Here is a 6,190-nt window from a genome sequence, read left to right on the forward strand (position 1 = left end):
AACATTCTAATACTTTGCATGATTATCTAAACCAGTGATCATCAAAATTTCATCAGCATGCTCCACATGAACATACAAATGAACAAAGTTACGTCAAGTGGACAATGACTTGACTATATATCGAGTGGAGGCTACTGATAACGTTCTGATACCCGATAGTTTTGATCATCTAGCAGAGCATGGCAATGGTGGGCTCACAAGGAAAGTAATATTTAAGAGTTCAAAGCTATCAAAATATAGTCAAACTAAAGAAGACAAAAATAAAATATGTGTAGTATGTCAATCGGGTTTAAAAGTAATAAGATGAACGCAGTTTAACCTGAACACATTTTGATACTTTTGTAAACGGCATGTTTTGACCCGAACACATTTTGCTCAAAACCAGTTTTGACCCGAACCTGCTTTGACTCTTACCTAACCAGCCTGACCCAGCCCGCATGTTTTGTCAAGCTTAAGGGTATATCATGATGTCAGTCCATGAACCATGTTTAAAAACCTACTAAAGCCAGCAATTAACTCGAATAAAAGCCGAAAACACAGAATTCTACAAGTATTAGATCACGAAAAAGATAAACAAGAATCCATATTATAAGTCCACGTACTTTTTAAAGCCTAAAGTTTGAAGCAATAACATGTATAGTTAAGCTCATGCAGCCATAGCTAAAACATAAAACTCAAAAGAAGACACAGCAAACCAGTATTGCAGCTTCTTCACCAACTCGAAGGCAAGTAAGCATGAACCGCATACCCAGTCTTCCAATTATCCAAGTACACAACTTTCCTCACAGCCCAAAACGAAACAACCATCGCTATAACCATAATAATCCTCTGCGCAACCAAACTCTTTACCCTAACCAAAACATGAGTCACAAAAGCCAACAACAACCCAACAATCGTGTACAAAAACCCGATCGCAAACCCCTCAGCCCCCAACTGCATTCCCAACCCCTGGTAAAAAAAACACCAGCTTATTCGGATCATTCCTGTCCGATATAAAACATCGGCATTTTCCTAATTATGTTATGCATAGTGCCCGACACGCTAAAGAAGTACACAAACACCGACCCGGATAACCAAAACCGCTTATCGTGAAACAACGTCTCACCCGCTAATAGCTTTCTAAACAGAAACGGTAACGATATTAAAAACGCAACGATCAAGAACCCGAATTGGGTTTTGGATAAAATCGGTGGACGGTGAATGTGACCGATTGTTAGCTTAGTCCTGGACTGGATAAACTGTGGCATGGAGTCGGCTAAGCCCGAGAAGTCACCGGCGTCCATGGCGATGGAATCGGAGCGTAGGTTATTGGCCTCGGGTGGGACGAGGCGGATATGGGGCAAGGCGTTGACGCCGAATTGGGCGAAGGAGGGTTGCGATTCGCCGAACTCGATATCGCAGAAGAATAATTTGTCGAGGGTGGACTGGGAGTTGAGGTTGTTGGTAGTGAAGGATTTGGAAAGGAGGAAGAATATTGGGGATATCGCCATTGGTGGATCTGGGTTGGGTTAGGGTTAGGGTTCGGTTGAAGTGACGTGAAGAAATGAAGACGATGACTGGAGTTGACTTGGAATTTTGGTTAGGGGGATGAATCACTCCTTCCAATCAAATGTTGCCATGTGGTTAGTTTTAATGACACGTCTGAAACATTACAGTGTTTTGATGGTTAGGTTTAGCGTCATTCGTAAGGTTGTAAGGTGAGGATTCTTTTAATTGGGTAAGGATTATACGTAACGATGGTTGATAAGTGTAAGTGGTTTACTAGTAACATGTTAGTTTAAGATATCTATATTTTGCATAATAAAAATTGTTTTGTTGGTTGTTTAAAAAAGAAAGTTTAGTAGTTTACTATTGGACACGTAATAATAATTCTACTGCTACATATGGATAAGGATAATCTATTGACAAGTAGGTTTCTACTTATTGAAGCATATAACATCCATAAAAGATTTAAGTCACGTCATTACTTACTGGTGACTTGATATTGACGAAGATCAACCATTGATGAAAACCTTTATGCTAATGAAAGGAGTTACTAATGATGAAGATATTCGTCGAATAAAGCGTGTGAAATTAGGTGAAGAATCGGATAAAGATTTGGTGACGAAAACATATTTATTTGAACTTATCCCTTCTAGCATTTTGTGTTTATCGTGTAGACATTGGTTAGAGATGTTACCTAAAGTACGTGTAGTAATCATTAAATAATATGAAGTATAATGTAAGATTAAATCCTGCATATGGTGGTTGACATGTTATCGAGTTGCGATTTTGAGAATTCCCGTTGTGTTCCTTTTGTTTTGGATCAGGAAGCAAGCACCCATTATCAATTCGTTGATAGTTAAAATTTCGTTGCAAACAATTCTGTCAATTAACTAAGTGAAAATGAAATTAGACTTGATAACAATGCAATAACAATACAAACCACAATTACACAAATTAATCCGTCTCAAGTTAATTCCTGGTTATTATGGCCTAACAATGATAAAATCAGTAAAATAGGAAATAATATTTGTATCTAAAGACTGAAATTCAAGTGACATTGTGTACTTTCCGAGGGTAACATTGCTTTAGGCTTTTAACATGGGTTGAATCGAGACATTGTTCATTACTGTTGGAGTTTTGGTTAATTTCGATAGCCCGGCCCGACAAAAAGACTCTCAAGCTAAAACTTAAAAAGGCATTGGAATACTGAAAACGTGACAATAAATAAAGATAATTTATGTAATTCGGTTTGAGATGTTCTTTTAAAGTTTCTGAGACCAGCAAATAAAGATGATTTAATGATGGGGCAACAAATCAATAGGTTTTACTAGATTGTGTTATTTGTTAACCAAGATCTAGCAGCTTAGCATCGGTGGCCTGCTTTCAGGTTTGTCACACTTTTGGTGTTCCACAAACAAGACCACTGCCCGTTAGTTAAGAACGAAGATTTAAATTTATATAAAGAAGATGTCCAATAACAATAACATTTTGGTGTGTATAATGTTCAGAGTTGAATGAATATAGCACATTCAAAGTCGAATGCACATAACATAACCAATTGTTGCACTGCTGTTTGATTTTTAAGTCAAACATGTTTGGGATTCCTTATTTTCACCACCTTATAACTTATAAGGAGAAGTCATAAGTTACAAATGTGTAACTTATCAACATTTCTTCTCACATAATAAGAAAATCCAAATACTTTTTTTTAACTTATCATAATTCATAAGCTATAAGGAGGTAAAAATAAAGAATTCCAAACACCCCCACAATCTTATGAGGTAAGAAGAAGTATGTTTATCAGAAGATAATGAAGTAATTTTATTTAATTATTTAACAACCTGTTTCCTTTTAGTTAATATGAAATAGACATCATATCACTCATTTTCTTTAACGGCAATAGACCATTCAAACATCATATCACTTGACAATGAAATTTCATTTTAAAAAATTGCGAAGTTGAAATACGAAACAACAGTAAGTCAAACGTTAATAATAAGTGTGCAATGGAAAAGGTAGTGAACAGTTAAATCTAATGTTTATTAGAACGACAAATTCCTACTCCTACTCTACACAAATAAATTAATTTTAGTTGTGTTTTATATTTAATCAATGAAACATTTAAGTAAAAAAGTTACGTTAAAATAAAATACAGTCAACTATAACAAGACCATTAGTGTAACTAAACGCGATGACTTGTTTAACTCATTTAACTAAACAGACTGACATGCTTAACGTGTTTAAAACAGATCGACCCATTTAACCCATTTTTACAGCTTGATCACTACCCACCAACTCACCTGACACATTTAGATAAGTTGGTTAAACAAGTCGGGTTCGGATTACACGACTTTATGTGTTTGCAGGTTAAGTTGATATTTTTGCACAAATAAAAATATGGGCCATGTTCAGGTTGAACAACTCCAACTAACATAACACTAATAATCTCACGACAACTCTACTTGAAATTACAAATCAGTAGTCTATACACTTTCAGGCTTGGTTTCAATCCCATCTCGAGCATTTCATCATGCAATTTCATGGTTTTTTTCAACTCATTCTCACGACAAAATCCATTAATCATGATCACAAAACTTTCACTAGTAACCAACTTCTTCGTTCTCATGTAATCAAATATTCTTTCAGCTTCTTTAACTCGCCTCACCTCCAAAAGTCCATTAATCAATGCATTACAAGCTATTGAATCCGCAGAGTAATCCTTCTTCTCCATTTGATCATGCAAATTATCAGCTAAATCAATTTGTTCTGTTCTACAATAACGCTTCATTAAAAGACCACAACACAAAGAGTCAAGCAAAATAGATTCTTGCATCGCCAACTCTGCAAGCTCCTCTGCTTCTTTCCATCTGTGTTTCTTGCACTGAGCGGTTATGTATTTTGATATCGCGTTTGGGCCCGGTTTAAACCCTTTTGAGATCAAATCTTTTAGTAAGGAATCAACTTCTTTTGATGCATTTTCATTGCAAAGAATGTTGATAAACTCATTGTAAAAGACCGGGTTCACTTGAACCGTTCTGTTTACAATAATACTATGAATCTCGATTGCTTCTTTTACCCGAGTTTCCATAGATAAGGCTTGAATCATACACCCGTAAGTTCTGTTTTTTAAAGATTGTTGTGCATCACACGCGGTCTTGAACAGCATGTATGCTGCATATGTTTTTCTCAGGTCACAAAGCTTTTGAATGAGTGAATCGTGTTTGGTTAAAGGTTCCGAAACGTATCCCTTTTCAGCCATGGATTCCATTGCAAATACGATCATTTCATCGTTCTTGTATCTGCAAGCACCGTTAAGAACCGAAGCAAAAGTATTAAACCCTGGATTGAGTTTTCTCTCAGACATTTCGTCGAACAGTTGGAGTGCATGTTCAAACATCCCCAATTCACTGCAGCGATCAATTACTAAATCGTATATCAACGGATCATTTTCACCAATATTGATCAATCTAAGCATTGCATTGATCTTTCCCTGTTTACTAAATATTTTGGCAATTACGCGCAACGCAAACCGATCAATCGAAACCCCATTTCGAGTCATGAAAGCGTAAAAACACAAACCCAGCTTAACCTCATCGTTTCTGCATAACACATTAAGCAACGTATGACATGAACGAATCGAGTATCTAGTAAAACCTCTGGTCAGATTAAAAACCTCCAGAGCTTGGATACACAGACCCTTTTCGCAATACCACTCGATAACACACTCGAACACCGCCGAATATTCTTGACTACAAAAGCTTCGATCTTTTCGGCACGAATTAATCAAAGATTCAGCAATTTGAGCAGGTGGGTTGTTTTCAAGTAGTGAATTCAAGATGGGTTTGAGGGATTCACCAAACCCGACCCGATTAACAGATGGGTCATTCGGCATTGGACAATAACGTCTGGTTGAAAAGATGTGTTCTTGATGGCCCAATTGAAGAAATTTAAGGCGGTTTGAGGTTGGATTTGTGTGGTTTTGAGGATTTGGAGGAAGGTAGATGGGGTTAATGTGGATTTGAGATTTAGGGTTTGGAGAACTGAAGGCCAGTTGTGTCTTTGTTCAAGAATTGATGAGATTTGAGAGACTAAATGTGTGTGCTTGATTTGGGTTCTCCAGTTAGTGGTTTTTGGTGTGGTGTTGGAGAGTGATTTGATCAAGAGTTTGGTTTTCTGCATACCTTCTGCAGGTTTTGAGTTTGGTTAACTATGAGTTCAGTTTATTTAAATTTGAGTTTCTTTAACCAAATATAAGGGTATAACTGTAATTTTACATATGGGATTATTCTATTTTTCTTTTATACACGGATGTGCATGACTCATGAGTCGTCGTATTCTTTACAAAGTCAAAACCAAATAAGTTATCAGTTATCAACACATGGTTTAGTTTTATGTACGGTTAATATTGTTAACTGAATTTCAAGCAAGTTTGCTGATGTTTTTTTTAAATAATTCACATTCAAAAGCTAATGGTTACATGTGACAAGAGCCACATCATTGAACGAATCAATTGGTTTTCAAAACCTTAACGGAATAAGTTGAAATAATATCACATGAAAAAGAAGTACTAAGCTATAGAATATAATAAAAGTATAAAAATCAGTTCTTTTTCGTTAGTGTTGGGAGACTATGAGTTTTACATACCACTAGTTTTCCATGCAAGATTGATGCGATCCCGGACCCATCCCAACCAACCCATACCCCA

The 6,190-nt window shown here is 36.3% G+C and overlaps 2 pseudogenes; both read right to left on the reverse strand.

The window, feature by feature from the left end:
- Positions 1 to 398: 398 nt before the first annotated feature.
- Positions 399 to 1,490, reverse strand: LOC143531443 (putative dolichyl-diphosphooligosaccharide--protein glycosyltransferase subunit 3B; annotated as a pseudogene).
- A 2,453-nt stretch (positions 1,491 to 3,943) lies between these two features.
- Positions 3,944 to 5,726, reverse strand: LOC143531444 (pentatricopeptide repeat-containing protein At4g21170-like; annotated as a pseudogene).
- Between the last annotated feature and the right edge of the window lie 464 nt (positions 5,727 to 6,190).

Source organism: Bidens hawaiensis, unplaced genomic scaffold, assembly GCF_021521415.1.
Source record: "Bidens hawaiensis isolate Kalapana, Puna unplaced genomic scaffold, B.hawaiensis_p1.1 tig00009161_1, whole genome shotgun sequence".
Taxonomy (NCBI): domain Eukaryota; kingdom Viridiplantae; phylum Streptophyta; class Magnoliopsida; order Asterales; family Asteraceae; genus Bidens; species Bidens hawaiensis.